This window comes from Struthio camelus, chromosome Z, assembly GCF_040807025.1.
Source record: "Struthio camelus isolate bStrCam1 chromosome Z, bStrCam1.hap1, whole genome shotgun sequence".
NCBI classification, from domain to species: Eukaryota; Metazoa; Chordata; class Aves; order Struthioniformes; family Struthionidae; genus Struthio; species Struthio camelus.
The window spans coordinates 89,869,311-89,885,645 of record NC_090982.1 but is presented as its reverse complement, the minus strand read 5'-3'; the positions used below and the strand labels follow the sequence as shown (position 1 = coordinate 89,885,645).

At 60.3% G+C, this 16,335-nt stretch overlaps 1 long non-coding RNA gene across 5 annotated transcripts; it reads right to left on the bottom strand.

The window, feature by feature from the left end:
- Window positions 1-1,005: 1,005 nt before the first annotated feature.
- LOC138064614 (uncharacterized) lies at window positions 1,006-8,500 on the bottom strand. 5 transcript variants are annotated; one of them, XR_011137850.1, is made up of 3 exons: window positions 8,329-8,471; window positions 7,995-8,133; window positions 1,006-4,556 (listed from the first exon to the last, which is right to left on the bottom strand). It is a non-coding gene; the product is annotated as an uncharacterized lncRNA (long non-coding RNA). The 5 variants fall into 5 exon arrangements; XR_011137851.1 differs by lacking the exon at window positions 7,995-8,133 and having other exon boundaries at window positions 8,329-8,500; XR_011137848.1 differs by lacking the exons at window positions 7,995-8,133; window positions 8,329-8,471 and adding an exon at window positions 5,995-7,988.
- Window positions 8,501-16,335: the final 7,835 nt, after the last annotated feature.

Genomic DNA, 16,335 nt, shown 5'->3' with positions numbered 1-16,335 from the left:
CCGCGCCCCGCAGACAGCCTGGCCGCCCGGCAGCCCGGTGCCGGAAGACTACTGCTCCCGGCATGCCGCACTCCCAAACCAGCATGGCCGCCCGGCGCCGGAAGACTACATCTCCCAGGATGCCGCGGGCAGCAGCGCTCCGTGAGGTTGGACCCAGCGGCGATCCCGTCCCGTCCCCGGCAGCCGCCGTGGAGCCCGGAGCCCCCCGGCCCCGCGATCCCCGGCACCGCCGCGACCCTCCGCAGGGCTCCCCTGGGACCCCTCCGCCCTCCCGACACCACTCCCAGCCCCGCCGTAAAGGAACAGTGGAAAAAAGGAAGTTACCGGGCGACGACAGCGCAGACGGAGGGACTCTGCGGGGCCCGGAGGCGCCAGAAGGCACCCGGACAGCTCCTGGGCAGGGGAGAAAGCTCAGCAGAGAACTTTGTGGCGTGCTGCAAAACCAGCACTGGGCCCCGGGGCACACAGAGGGCTCGGGGGCACCTCAGAACGTGAACGGAGGGGTCCTGAGGGCGTCGGAGGGCAAACGCAGGGCTGTGGGGCAAAGCAAAGTACGAGTGCAGGGTCTCAGTGCACACCGAAGGGGCAGCAGGACATGTCACAGGGCTCAGCGCGGCTGACGGGACGGTGCCTGCAGGCTCCCCCTGTCCCCAGGGAAAGTGTCTCCCAGCCCCAGGCGCACAGGCCCCCGCCACCGACACATGAGAGACGTTGCAGAGTGCTGAAAGCAAATCTGGGAGCAGTCTGGGGCCCTCACACTGCCCTGCGGAGCCCTGGCTGCCCCCAGGATAATGGGAAACTCCACCAAGAGCCCCAAGGGTCGAGGCAATGCAAGGGAAGTTACCCCGAGCCCTGTGAACAGCACTGGGGTCCCTGGGAACCGCAGGGACCCCCAAGAACAAAGGATGTGGGGACCAGCTCCCAATCCCAGACACAATGTGTAACCTCCTCCCCTGGGCATCATCTTCAGGCAAAGCGACGGCAGGAACCACAGACACGAGTGCAAAGAGTAAAGCAACTGTTTATTGTTTTACTGCGCAGAAGCAACACCTGGGAGGGAGTTTGCCATGGAGCTCAGTGCCAGCATGCTTCCCCTTACCCTGTGACACCTGAAGAGTCATCTCCGCACCAGCGTTCGTCGGTCCTTTGGGGAAGGGTCAGCTCCTGCTGCTGCCCTTGACGCGGCAGGCGTCTGAGTAGCTGACAGCCTATCCCCTCTACTTTTTCCTTCAGGGATAGGATTCAGCTCTGACAGGTGAGAAGATCTTTGATCTCTGATCCTGCCTGTCTGCACTACTGCCCTACCCCAGACTAGAGCCCTGCAAGACACTTTCACAGCTCTCACCTCACCTGTCACATCACCACTCTCAGTGCGATGGGCCTGCGCCTTATCAAATCCAGACCTCAGGTCAGTGCACAAAGCTGAACGCTGGGAACAGGGGAAGGTTAGGAACCCCAGAGAAGGGTTTGCACCCTGCTGCTTAGGCTTCGGGGCTTACAGTTTATTATCTAAGGATTCAGCCCTTGTCATTTATCAGTAAGGCGTAAGCCCTGAACCCTATGTGACAAATTGCAAATCTTGGAACCCAAGTGGTTGCTTTAAAATTTACGGATGAGGTTGGATTTTAAATCCTGCGCCCTGATCGCTAAGTCAGCAAACTGTAAACCCTGACTGATAAAGACAGCCCCACAAAATAAAGTAATAAACCATAGCCCCTGAGTGACAGACCCTCAACAACAAACTAAACAATAAACCTCAAGTGAAAAACTCCAAACCCTCAGCTTTAAGCAAGACACACCAAAGTACACATGAGCTTGCAAGTTTTGCCCACAGCTTAAGAAGTTTCCCCTTCATTTAGAAGTACAGCAGAACAGGAAGATATGCATCAGAATCACGTTACAGTTGCTGTTTATAAGCTTGGTCTTAGCCACCATTCAAATGTGAGCACATGCAAGAATCGCTCCACAGGACTGCAGTAAGCTGCACTTCCACTGAACCTACCTGAAACATTGCAAGCGCTTATTCAACTCCATTACAGACAATTAATATTTTTGGTCCCCTCAGCTCCATGGGCAAACATCCACAGCCAGTGACTCCAGCAACCACCTAGGGGACAACCACCTTCCACCTCCCAGCCCTGCACACACACAGTGCAGCCCCAAGACTTAGCTGCGTCCACGCTGCAAGTCAGAGCTCGACCTTCATGGCCAACCACAGATCTCCGCAGAGCTCCCAGCTGTGACACCGCTCCTTCGACTGCCAGACTATGCTTCAGCACCTGCAAAGAAGCCAGAACAGTTACTGAGAGGCCAGGCAACTGCGCAGCCCTCCTAGAACTACTCCCTTGTCCAAGGCCCGTAACTGTTCCCACAATTATGACTGACCCTCTACACTGCTCCAGTCACTCTCTCAGGCTCCGTTTTATCGCAAGGATGTCACGGCAGCCCTCACATACAGTCAGGCTCGCTCAGGCACTCGGCCACCTCCAGCCTTCGGTAGATGGTCCTCCTCAGGGAAACTGTGCCGCTGACGGACACTCTCAGAAAGCACTGTCCAGCCAAGGCAGGATAAAAACTAAGGCCTCCAAAAACTCCAAACTCTGGAGACTGAGCTGATGGGAAACTGACTCTGGCCTGGACAATGACAGAAGAAGGATTTTGCTTCACTCGTTCAGGCTGCCTAGCATGTGGCCCAAGTTAGACAGACCGTGCTGGAAATCCCTGTGACGTGACAGCGTGTTGGAAAGCAGAGCTGAGCACAGGCTCCTGGAAGAGGAGCAGAGTAAGGCTGATGTAGGGAAGACAACAGTTTGCATAAAGTCAGAAAACAGGGCTCAATGCCAGCGACACAATCACGACTCCAACTGCACCGCGCAGCAGCCCTGTCTGCGCACAGGCAGACAAGACACAGTAACTGCAGACTGCGCTGACGTGTAAGACGGACAACAGCAGCTCCAGACTGCCCTAGCACACCCTGCCCTACCTGCACCTGTCCTAACACCCGAATACTCAGAGCCTCTGCTAATCTCTACCACATGCTAATGTCTACCACATCCCCCCACAGCATCTTTGGCCCATTAGTGCTCCCCCACTGCACATCCGCAGCCCCATGCCTCTGCACAGAGTCACTGCAGGGGTATCTGACATGACCTGAACCAGGCAGATTGATGGGACCCTCTGGTTGCTACTGATCGTCTCTGCCGAGCACCAATTGCCTCTTGACACCTTCCACACCAGACAAAACACAAAGGAATGATGAACCTTCAGCTGGACAGAGGGACAGGGAGCAGAACAGAAGGAAAGAGGGATAGAGAGCTTGGCTGACAGATGGAAAAAGAAAGAGAAGGATAGAGACCTAGCCCCAGGGTCAGGGCCCTGGACAAAGGAAGAGAAAAAGAGGACAGAGGGCCAGACAGGTGGAGGGCTGAAGAGAGGACCAGGGAGCAGAAGAGAGAAAAAGAGGGATGTAGAAGTGGACAGAAGAATAAAGAGAGGAAAGGAGGGAAGGGGAAGCAGACAGAGGGACGGGAAGCAAAAGAGAAGGGTGGAGAACCAGACAGAGGAACGGGGACTGGAAGAGAGGGAAAGGGAGCCAGTCAGAGCAATGGGAAGAGAGTGAGAAGGACGAAGAGCCAACCAGAAAGGTGGAGAGAAAAAAAAGAGGGAGGGGAAGTCAGACAGAGAGATGAGATAGAGCAGGGGAAAAGAGGGATAGGGAGACAAATAGATGGATGGGGAGCTGAACAGAGGGACAGAAATAGAAAGAGAAGGCTGGAGAGGGGGAGAGAAGGCTGGAAAGGTACAAAGAGACAGACAAGAGCAGCAGAGGGATGGGGAGCTGGACAGAGGAACAGCGGGCAGGTAGTGGGACAGAGAGGGGAAAAGGATGATGGAGAGCTGGATAGAGCGATAGGGAGCCAGTCGGAGGGAGGAAGATATTGACAGAGGGATGCAAAGAGTACCAGAGGGATGGGGAACTGGGCAGGGCACTGAGTAGCTAAACAAAGGGACGGGGTATCGGACAGAGCTACGGGGAAAGAAAGAAAAAGATGGAGCGCTGGACAGAGGGACAGCGAATGGAACCAGATGGATCCAGACAGCCCGGAACAGCCCTCAACACGCTCCAGTTCCACTCACCTGCTGAGCTGCAGAGCTCTCTGTGTACCGCTGGGCCCAAAGTCCACTTGGGCACTGCTGTGTGGAGGACCCGCAGCCACACCGAAAGGCACGTGGAGGCCACTTGTGGGCCTGCTTGCCTGTATCCCTATACCTCCAGAGTGTCTGTGTCTGCAAGAGCGAGGGTGCACCCACGGGCCCACTATTCCCCTCTCTCCTTGGCTGGTCCATGAATTGTGGCTTATTACTCACAAGTCCAGTGAGGATGCAGCCAACCTTCCTACAGCCGAAGTTCTTCAGCAGGACCACGCAGAGAATCTTTCCACTGGCATTTGGATTCTCCTGGCCGCTCTTGACACGCTGTAACTTACAAAGGTCTGAGCGCGGTAGCCTGTAGTTCTTCATGGCAGCATGTAGTCGATCCCCGATGTTCTGAATACCTAAGATTAACACAATTTATAAACACAAAAATACTGCCGCTATAGGGTGTACAGTCAAGCTACAATTTCTGCCACCAAAGAAAACCCCTCCGTGTCTGCCAGAATGAGCCATATGCATCAGCGCCTATAGCTCAAGGCTAGCAACCCCTCCCAGGTGACGTTCTTCTGGCAGGCTGCGTGTCTGAACTCCTCCGTCTTGCCTAAGAGTCTCCGCTGGGACGTTATAACTTTGTCAGCCAGCGCTTGTTGATGGAGGCACGGTAAAATCCATCATCCTCCGAAAGTATAAAGCAAAGCAAAAAAAAAAAAAAAATCAGAGCTCTGCAGAAAATCATAAGACAAACCCGTTTATATGCACAAAAGCAGATCTAATATACACACAAGCAAAGCAAACGAGCACAGGCAAGCCACAAATACCGCTTCCCCCAACTCCCCTTTTGGAAGCCATGAAGACACTTGGGTTGCTGTGAAAGGGAAGTTAGACTAAGTAGCTCCTAGAGCTTAATCTTTCAGAAGCCTTCTGTGTCCACATTTTTGGCACAACCACGCTCTACCCCTCATTCAATTCAGATGCACAGAAGATGATCCGCTTCTTGGTACACTTGCACTGTAACTCCCCCCTTGTTAAGATCAGTGCCCACTGTCCCACTTAGACAGAGGATACTCTGCTGCCTATTTATTTCCCTGACATGAGCTAGTTTAGAGGGAATTGAGCAGATTGGGCTGCATCTGGGCTGATAAAAGGTAAAAGTCTCAAAGACAGTTACAGCCCAGATTGCTTCTAAACAGTCTTTCTCACAGCCAGAGAGTTTCTGTTCGGGCCTCAAAGGGGATGTAAGGATGATGCCACTGGCACCCACTTTCCCTCTACTGCTCTTTTGCAGCAGCGCTGCTCCCATGGAATCAGTAGATGTGGGAATCCTTACTGAAAAAGGCTTGCCTTGTCCTGGGAATTTGAGGGCAGGAGATTTTACAGCCGCTTCTTTCAGTTGAGTGAAAGCAGCATCATGTTCCTTGTTCCAGCTCCATTCCTGACTCCTTTCCCGTAATTCCCACCGTGGTCTGCCGATACCACGCAAGTTATATTAACACTGCCGGAGGAAATTAAATCCTCCTAAAATTGCCCTAAAGTTGGAACTGACAAGAAAGAGTCTTAATTTCATAAGGCTTTAACCTTTTTTCTAGCTACTATATTCCTGTTTCCCCAAATACCATTGCCATATCAGGAACCTGGGGTTGCACCAATTGAGCCTTCCTGAAATTCACCTCTTAATTTTACAATTCAGATACTTCTCTCTCACTCTCACTTCCTCTTCGGGAACTCTGGTCACTTGACTATCATTCCCCTATGATAATAAGTTGCTGTCTTGTAGCTCTTAAAATATGATGCTTCATAGATACATAAAGTCACATGCAAAGAAATATGTATGCAGCATACTTTTTGTAACACGTGCAGACCTTCTGTTATATGTTGGTGATCTGTTATCCTGATCACTATTCCTAGGGATCCTTCCTCAACAGGAGGAATGGGGTTTCCCTTTTGGGGAGATGGAGACAGCAGTTATAACAGCACTCGGCATCATACGTTACAGGTAAACAGTTTGGTAACAAAACATACAGCAACTAGGGCTAGGTTATTAGACAGGCAGGCACATCACCTAATACACACCTATGCCATCTTCCATGAAACCTTAGTCTGGTTCAGTGTTATTGTACCATTCAATATCCTTTCTCAAACCCTTGTATACACATGCTTAACCAACAATTCTCTCAGTCTTTAACTACATGGAAGAATGACAGCACTTAATTTGCCTGCCTCTGTTTCAAACCTGTTACCTTTTTGATACATCTCCTAGATTATTCCTCCTATACGTGGATGCTTGCCTTAGAGGCAATGACCAAAGGTGAACAACTGGATCACTAGGTCTAGCTGCTTCTCTTCAAAACGTTCTCCTTCAGTGGACTACCCTGCCAAACAAACCCAAAAGACTGATGAGGCCACAAGGGTATAGATTTTTTGCACCACTTCTCCAGGGCTTTCAGGGTGATTGACATAACCCCTGCTCTTCACATTACTCAAAGCTACATTCATCTACTGCCTAGGACTAACCTGTTTCTATTTTAAGAGGGGGTTGTTGTTTGTTTCAACTTTACGTATAGTCCATAATCTGCTATGCATCATCTCTAGCCCCTTCTGCTTTTACAGAACTTTTGGTAATTACAGGTGGTAATTAATAGCACCCATTGTCCCATGGATTGGAGTAACACATCTCTCCTTCTCTGAGGACGTGCCTAAGACCCACACTTTTTTCTACAGTATGGTTGGGGGCTTCCCATAGCCCTTCAGCGTTCCCTTAGGCTTTTCCTGAGCCTTTTATTTGTTTAGGTTATTCCTTAGCCTGCAATTGTATGTTAATGTTCTCCTTAAGCATTGCACAGAGCACAATTATCCTAGACCAGCCGCATTTAGAAAGTCCTCTTGCAGGCACAGAGGGTCCCGAGAGGTGGCTCAGAAAAAGAGAGAGAAAAATCGGTTTGTCATCTGTGCACCCACCTGCCAACATTCTTCACCAAGAAGTGCTGCAAATTCTCTTTTCTCCAAAGCAGGACTGAGTCAAGGGGGACACAGATCACACCCTCTAATTAGGACACCTCGCTGCTGTGGGGACAGGGTCTAGGAGTGGTTTTAGGACTGTATGGGGCTTGGAGGGGGAAAGTCTGGAGTCAGTGACAATGTTGTGGCAGGGTTTGGAGGCATTTTGGGGTCTGTAGGGGTGTTAGGACAGGATCTGTGGGTGGTTTCTTGGCTTTTGGGGGAGCTGGAAGCAGGAAGGGTGGGAATCTGCAGGGCCCTCAACGGCAGGGGTGCCACCCCAGATGCGTACTGAGTGCACAGCAGTGCTGCATGTGGCTGTCAGCTTTGCAGGAGAAGCCACTGGAAGAGGAGGAAGGATCTACGAGCTTGTACAGAATGCCAGAAGAGGCAGCAGGGAACTCACCAAGAGCCCAGAAGAGCTGTGAAGGACCCCACCTTCCAGACAAGAGGCATCAGGCTGCTGTGCCACTGCTGGAGACACCCACACTCCTGTGCAGCATACGCGTGCCTGGGGAGATGTAAGAGGCAACGGAGGACCCATCGACACACACTGGACTGGGGAACCCCACAGCTGTGGGGCAGCTGTGCAGGAGGGCGCGGGGCTCAGCGAGGCTCAGCAGGGGTTACAGTCAGTTGGTACCCGGGTTGGCTGGGGCCCACAGTCTGTGCCTGCGACTGGGGGAGGCCTCAGGGCGCCTGGGCGTATTTTTCCCCTGTCCACCTTCTCGTTTCCCTAGCTACAACTCTCAAGTAAACGTTCTCGGCGCTGCGCTAACTGCACCTGGCTCAAAGTGACCTTAAGTCGGTTTGGTCCGGTAGCTTTAAGCTTCCTTGCGACTTACCAGCACCCTCGGGCAGGCCTGCCGCGACGGGAGCCGTCCGCCCAGCGCCGCTCCGGGGCCCGCCAGCCTCGCCGCTCCTCCCGGCCGCCTCCGCAGGGGCGAGCGCCCGCCCCGGCCGCGCCAGGGAGGAACCGGGGCCCTGAGGGCGACACACGGCAAACGGACGGTCAAACCCGCGCTCCCGGCAGACCCTGGGCCGCGCTGCCGGCGCGGCGCGGCGCCAGGCACGAGCCCCCTCCCCAAATCTCGCCCCGCACCTCCGCCTCCACGCAGCGACGGCCCCCGCGGGCAGAAACCGCCCGACGCCCGCGGCCGCCCGAGGGGACGCGCTCACCTCACCGGGGCCCCCAGATCTCCGACTCCGGGCGGCCTCGGCCCGCACCCGCCGCCGCCCCAGCGAAAACTCCGTCCCCGCGCGCCGCCATGCTGCTGCCCGCCGCCGCGCATGCGCCGCCCTCCGCGCATGCGCCGATCGCGAACGGGGCGCGGGAGCGCGGGGGGCCCGGCTCTCGAGCACCGCGCATGCGCCCCGCTTCGCCTGCAGTACCCACTTTTCGCCAGCCGAGGGCACGAACGAGCGCCGACGAGCAAGTGCACCTGCGCCCCGCTTCGCCACGCCGAAACCACTGCGCCTGCGCCCCGCTTCGCCTGCAGTACCGATTTCTGGCCAGCCGAGGGCACCAACGAGCCACGCCGAAACCACTGCGCCTGCGCCCCGCTTCGCCTGCAGGACCGATTTCTGGCCAGCCGAGGGCACCAACGAGCCACGCCGAAACCACTGCGCCTGCGCCCCGCTTCGCCTGCAGTACCGATTTTTGGCCAGCCGAGGGCACCAACGAGCCACGCCGAAACCACTGCGCATGCGCCCCGCTTCGCCTGCAGTACCGATTTCTGGCCAGCCGAGGGCCCCCACGAGCCACGCCGAAACCACTGCGCATGCGCCCCGCTTCGCCTGCAGGACCGATTTCTGGCCAGCCGAGGGCACCAACGAGCCACGCCGAAACCACTGCGCCTGCGCCCCGCTTCGCCTGCAGTACCGATTTCTGGCCAGCCGAGGGCACCAACGAGCCACGCCGAAACCACTGCGCCTGCGCCCCGCTTCGCCTGCAGTACCGATTTCTGGCTAGCCGAGGGCACCAACGAGCCACGCCGAAACCACTGCGCATGCGCCCCGCTTCGCCTGCAGTACCGATTTCTGGCCAGCCGAGGGCACCAACGAGCCACGCCGAAACCACTGCGCCTGCGCCCCGCTTCGCCTGCAGTACCGATTTCTGGCCAGCCGAGGGCACCAACGAGCCACGCCGAAACCACTGCGCCTGCGCCCCGCTTCGCCTGCAGGACCGATTTCTGGCCAGCCGAGGGCACCAACGAGCCACGCCGAAACCACTGCGCCTGCGCCCCGCTTCGCCTGCAGTACCGATTTCTGGCCAGCCGAGGGCACCAACGAGCCACGCCGAAACCACTGCGCATGCGCCCCGCTTCGCCTGCAGTACCGATTTCTGGCCAGCCGAGGGCACCAACGAGCCACGCCGAAACCACTGCGCCTGCGCCCCGCTTCGCCTGCAGTACCGATTTCTGGCTAGCCGAGGGCACCAACGAGCCACGCCGAAACCACTGCGCATGCGCCCCGCTTCGCCTGCAGGACCGATTTTTCGCGCTGCAGTACCGATTTCTGGCCAGCCGAGGGCACCAACGAGCCACGCCGAAACCCAGTGCGCCTGCGCCCCGCTTCGCCTGCAGTACCGATTTCTGGCCAGCCGAGGGCACCCACGAGCCACGCCGAAACCACTGCGCATGCGCCCCGCTTCGCCTGCAGTACCGATTTCTGGCCAGCCGAGGGCACCAACGAGCCACGCCGAAACCCAGTGCGCATGCGCCCCGCTTCGCCTGCAGTACCGATTTTTCGCCAGCCGAGGGCACCAACGAGCCACGCCGAAACCACTGCGCCTGCGCCCCGCTTCGCCTGCAGTACCGATTTCTGGCCAGCCGAGGGCACCAACGAGCCACGCCGAAACCACTGCGCCTGCGCCCCGCTTCGCCTGCAGTACCGATTTCTGGCCAGCCGAGGGCACCAACGAGCCACGCCGAAACCACTGCGCCTGCGCCCCGCTTCGCCTGCAGTACCGATTTCTGGCCAGCCGAGGGCACCAACGAGCCACGCCGAAACCACTGCGCCTGCGCCCCGCTTCGCCTGCAGTACCGATTTTTGGCCAGCCGAGGGCACCAACGAGCCACGCCGAAACCACTGCGCATGCGCCCCGCTTCGCCTGCAGTACCGATTTCTGGCCAGCCGAGGGCCCCCACGAGCCACGCCGAAACCACTGCGCATGCGCCCCGCTTCGCCTGCAGGACCGATTTCTGGCCAGCCGAGGGCACCAACGAGCCACGCCGAAACCACTGCGCCTGCGCCCCGCTTCGCCTGCAGTACCGATTTCTGGCCAGCCGAGGGCACCAACGAGCCACGCCGAAACCACTGCGCATGCGCCCCGCTTCGCCTGCAGTACCGATTTCTGGCCAGCCGAGGGCACCAACGAGCCACGCCGAAACCACTGCGCCTGCGCCCCGCTTCGCCTGCAGTACCGATTTCTGGCTAGCCGAGGGCACCAACGAGCCACGCCGAAACCACTGCGCATGCGCCCCGCTTCGCCTGCAGGACCGATTTTTCGCGCTGCAGTACCGATTTCTGGCCAGCCGAGGGCACCAACGAGCCACGCCGAAACCCAGTGCGCCTGCGCCCCGCTTCGCCTGCAGTACCGATTTCTGGCCAGCCGAGGGCACCCACGAGCCACGCCGAAACCACTGCGCATGCGCCCCGCTTCGCCTGCAGTACCGATTTCTGGCCAGCCGAGGGCACCAACGAGCCACGCCGAAACCCAGTGCGCATGCGCCCCGCTTCGCCTGCAGTACCGATTTTTCGCCAGCCGAGGGCACCAACGAGCCACGCCGAAACCACTGCGCCTGCGCCCCGCTTCGCCTGCAGTACCGATTTCTGGCCAGCCGAGGGCACCCACGAGCCACGCCGAAACCACTGCGCCTGCGCCCCGCTTCGCCTGCAGTACCGATTTCTGGCCAGCCGAGGGCACCAACGAGCCACGCCGAAACCACTGCGCCTGCGCCCCGCTTCGCCTGCAGTACCGATTTCTGGCCAGCCGAGGGCACCAACGAGCCACGCCGAAACCACTGCGCATGCGCCCCGCTTCGCCTGCAGTACCGATTTCTGGCCAGCCGAGGGCACCAACGAGCCACGCCGAAACCACTGCGCATGCGCCCCGCTTCGCCTGCAGGACCGATTTCTGGCCAGCCGAGGGCACCAACGAGCCACGCCGAAACCACTGCGCCTGCGCCCCGCTTCGCCTGCAGTACCGATTTCTGGCCAGCCGAGGGCACCAACGAGCCACGCCGAAACCACTGCGCATGCGCCCCGCTTCGCCTGCAGTACCGATTTCTGGCCAGCCGAGGGCACCAACGAGCCACGCCGAAACCACTGCGCCTGCGCCCCGCTTCGCCTGCAGTACCGATTTCTGGCTAGCCGAGGGCACCAACGAGCCACGCCGAAACCACTGCGCATGCGCCCCGCTTCGCCTGCAGGACCGATTTTTCGCGCTGCAGTACCGATTTCTGGCCAGCCGAGGGCACCAACGAGCCACGCCGAAACCACTGCGCCTGCGCCCCGCTTCGCCTGCAGTACCGATTTCTGGCCAGCCGAGGGCACCCACGAGCCACGCCGAAACCACTGCGCATGCGCCCCGCTTCGCCTGCAGTACCGATTTCTGGCCAGCCGAGGGCACCAACGAGCCACGCCGAAACCCAGTGCGCATGCGCCCCGCTTCGCCTGCAGTACCGATTTTTCGCCAGCCGAGGGCACCAACGAGCCACGCCGAAACCACTGCGCCTGCGCCCCGCTTCGCCTGCAGTACCGATTTCTGGCCAGCCGAGGGCACCAACGAGCCACGCCGAAACCACTGCGCCTGCGCCCCGCTTCGCCTGCAGTACCGATTTCTGGCCAGCCGAGGGCACCAACGAGCCACGCCGAAACCACTGCGCCTGCGCCCCGCTTCGCCTGCAGTACCGATTTCTGGCCAGCCGAGGGCACCAACGAGCCACGCCGAAACCACTGCGCCTGCGCCCCGCTTCGCCTGCAGTACCGATTTCTGGCCAGCCGAGGGCACCAACGAGCCACGCCGAAACCACTGCGCCTGCGCCCCGCTTCGCCTGCAGTACCGATTTCTGGCCAGCCGAGGGCACCAACGAGCCACGCCGAAACCACTGCGCCTGCGCCCCGCTTCGCCTGCAGTACCGATTTCTGGCCAGCCGAGGGCACCAACGAGCCACGCCGAAACCACTGCGCATGCGCCCCGCTTCGCCTGCAGGACCGATTTCTGGCCAGCCGAGGGCACCAACGAGCCACGCCGAAACCACTGCGCCTGCGCCCCGCTTCGCCTGCAGTACCGATTTCTGGCCAGCCGAGGGCACCAACGAGCCACGCCGAAACCACTGCGCATGCGCCCCGCTTCGCCTGCAGTACCGATTTCTGGCCAGCCGAGGGCACCAACGAGCCACGCCGAAACCACTGCGCCTGCGCCCCGCTTCGCCTGCAGTACCGATTTCTGGCTAGCCGAGGGCACCCACGAGCCACGCCGAAACCACTGCGCATGCGCCCCGCTTCGCCTGCAGTACCGATTTCTGGCCAGCCGAGGGCACCAACGAGCCACGCCGAAACCACTGCGCCTGCGCCCCGCTTCGCCTGCAGTACCGATTTCTGGCCAGCCGAGGGCACCCACGAGCCACGCCGAAACCACTGCGCATGCGCCCCGCTTCGCCTGCAGTACCGATTTCTGGCCAGCCGAGGGCACCAACGAGCCACGCCGAAACCCAGTGCGCATGCGCCCCGCTTCGCCTGCAGTACCGATTTCTGGCCAGCCGAGGGCACCAACGAGCCACGCCGAAACCACTGCGCCTGCGCCCCGCTTCGCCTGCAGTACCGATTTCTGGCCAGCCGAGGGCACCAACGAGCCACGCCGAAACCACTGCGCATGCACCCCGCTTCGCCTGCAGTACCGATTTTTGGCCAGCCGAGGGCACCAACGAGCCACGCCGAAACCACTGCGCATGCGCCCCGCTTCGCCTGCAGTACTGATTTTTCGCCAGCCTAGGGCACCAACGAGCCACACCGAAACCCAGTGCGCATGCGCCCCGCTTCGCCTGCAGTACGGATTTTTCGCGCTGCAGTACCGATTTCTGGCCAGCCGAGGGCACCAACGAGCCACGCCGAAACCACTGCGCCTGCGCCCCGCTTCGCCTGCAGTACCGATTTTTCGGGCTGTAGTACCGATTTCTGGCCAGCCGAGGGCCCCCACGAGCCACGCCGAAACCCAGTGCGCATGCGCCCCGCTTCGCCTGCAGTACCGATTTTTCGCGCTGCAGTACCGATTTCTGGCCAGCCGAGGGCACCAACGAGCCACGCCGAAACCACTGCGCATGCGCCCCGCTTCGCCTGCAGTACCGATTTCTGGCCAGCCGAGGGCACCCACGAGCCACGCCGAAACCACTGCGCATGCGCCCCGCTTCGCCTGCAGTACCGATTTTTCGCGCTGCAGTACCGATTTCTGGCCAGCCGAGGGCACCAACGAGCCACGCCGAAACCCAGTGCGCATGCGCCCCGCTTCGCCTGCAGTACCGATTTCTGGCCAGCCGAGGGCACCCACGAGCCACGCCGAAACCACTGCGCCTGCGCCCCGCTTCGCCTGCAGTACCGATTTCTGGCCAGCCGAGGGCACCAACGAGCCACGCCGAAACCCAGTGCGCATGCGCCCCGCTTCGCCTGCAGTACCGATTTCTGGCCAGCCGAGGGCACCAACGAGCCACGCCGAAACCCAGTGCGCATGCGCCCCGCTTCGCCTGCAGGACCGTTTTTTCGGGCTGCAGTACCGATTTCTGGCCAGCCGAGGGCACCCACGAGCCACGCCGAAACCCAGTGCGCATGCGCCCCGCTTCGCCTGCAGTACCGATTTCTGGCCAGCCGAGGGCACCAACGAGCCACGCCGAAACCCAGTGCGCCTGCGCCCCGCTTCGCCTGCAGTACCGATTTCTGGCCAGCCGAGGGCACCAACGAGCCACGCCGAAACCACTGCGCCTGCGCCCCGCTTCGCCTGCAGTACCGATTTCTGGCCAGCCGAGGGCACCAACGAGCCACGCCGAAACCACTGCGCATGCGCCCCGCTTCGCCTGCAGTACCGATTTCTGGCCAGCCGAGGGCACCCACGAGCCACGCCGAAACCCAGTGCGCATGCGCCCCGCTTCGCCTGCAGTACCGATTTTTCGGGCTGCAGTACCGATTTCTGGCCAGCCGAGGGCACCAACGAGCCACGCCGAAACCCAGTGCGCATGCGCCCCGCTTCGCCTGCAGTACCGATTTTTCGGGCTGCAGTACCGATTTCTGGCCAGCCGAGGGCACCCACGAGTCACGCCGAAACCCAGTGCGCATGCGCCCCGCTTCGCCTGCAGTACCGATTTCTGGCCAGCCGAGGGCACCAACGAGCCACGCCGAAACCACTGCGCCTGCGCCCCGCTTCGCCTGCAGTACCGATTTCTCGCCAGCCGAGGGCACCAACGAGCCACGCCGAAACCACTGCGCCTGCGCCCCGCTTCGCCTGCAGTACCGATTTCTGGCCAGCCGAGGGCACCAACGAGCCACGCCGAAACCACTGCGCATGCACCCCGCTTCGCCTGCAGTACCGATTTTTGGCCAGCCGAGGGCACCAACGAGCCACGCCGAAACCACTGCGCATGCGCCCCGCTTCGCCTGCAGTACCGATTTCTCGCCAGCCGAGGGCACCAACGAGCCACACCGAAACCCAGTGCGCATGCGCCCCGCTTCGCCTGCAGTACGGATTTTTCGCGCTGCAGGACCGATTTCTGGCCAGCCGAGGGCACCAACGAGCCACGCCGAAACCACTGCGCCTGCGCCCCGCTTCGCCTGCAGTACCGATTTTTCGGGCTGTAGTACCGATTTCTGGCCAGCCGAGGGCACCCACGAGTCACGCCGAAACCCAGTGCGCATGCGCCCCGCTTCGCCTGCAGTACCGATTTTTCGCGCTGCAGGACCGATTTCTGGCCAGCCGAGGGCACCAACGAGCCACGCCGAAACCACTGCGCATGCGCCCCGCTTCGCCTGCAGTACCGATTTCTGGCCAGCCGAGGGCACCCACGAGCCACGCCGAAACCACTGCGCCTGCGCCCCGCTTCGCCTGCAGTACCGATTTTTCGCGCTGCAGTACCGATTTCTGGCCAGCCGAGGGCACCAACGAGCCACGCCGAAACCCAGTGCGCATGCGCCCCGCTTCGCCTGCAGGACCGTTTTTTCGGGCTGCAGTACCGATTTCTGGCCAGCCGAGGGCACCCACGAGCCACGCCGAAACCCAGTGCGCCTGCGCCCCGCTTCGCCTGCAGTACCGATTTCTGGCCAGCCGAGGGCACCAACGAGCCACGCCGAAACCACTGCGCCTGCGCCCCGCTTCGCCTGCAGTACCGATTTCTGGCCAGCCGAGGGCACCAACGAGCCACGCCGAAACCCAGTGCGCCTGCGCCCCGCTTCGCCTGCAGTACCGATTTCTGGCCAGCCGAGGGCACCAACGAGCCACGCCGAAACCACTGCGCCTGCGCCCCGCTTCGCCTGCAGTACCGATTTCTGGCCAGCCGAGGGCACCAACGAGCCACGCCGAAACCCAGTGCGCATGCGCCCCGCTTCGCCTGCAGTACCGATTTTTCGTGCTGCAGTACCGATTTCTGGCCAGCCGAGGGCACCCACGAGCCACGCCGAAACCCAGTGCGCATGCGCCCCGCTTCGCCTGCAGTACCGATTTCTGGCCAGCCGAGGGCACCAACGAGCCACGCCGAAACCCAGTGCGCATGCGCCCCGCTTCGCCTGCAGTACCGATTTCTGGCCAGCCGAGGGCACCAACGAGCCACGCCGAAACCACTGCGCCTGCGCCCCGCTTCGCCTGCAGTACCGATTTCTGGCCAGCCGAGGGCACCAACGAGCCACGCCGAAACCACTGCGCATGCGCCCCGCTTCGCCTGCAGTACCGATTTCTGGCCAGCCGAGGGCACCAACGAGCCACGCCGAAACCCAGTGCGCATGCGCCCCGCTTCGCCTGCAGGACCGTTTTTTCGGGCTGCAGTACCGATTTCTGGCCAGCCGAGGGCACCCACGAGCCACGCCGAAACCCAGTGCGCATGCGCCCCGCTTCGCCTGCAGTACCGATTTCTGGCCAGCCGAGGGCACCAACGAGCCACGCCGAAACCCAGTGCGCCTGCGCCCCGCTTCGCCTGCAGTACCGAT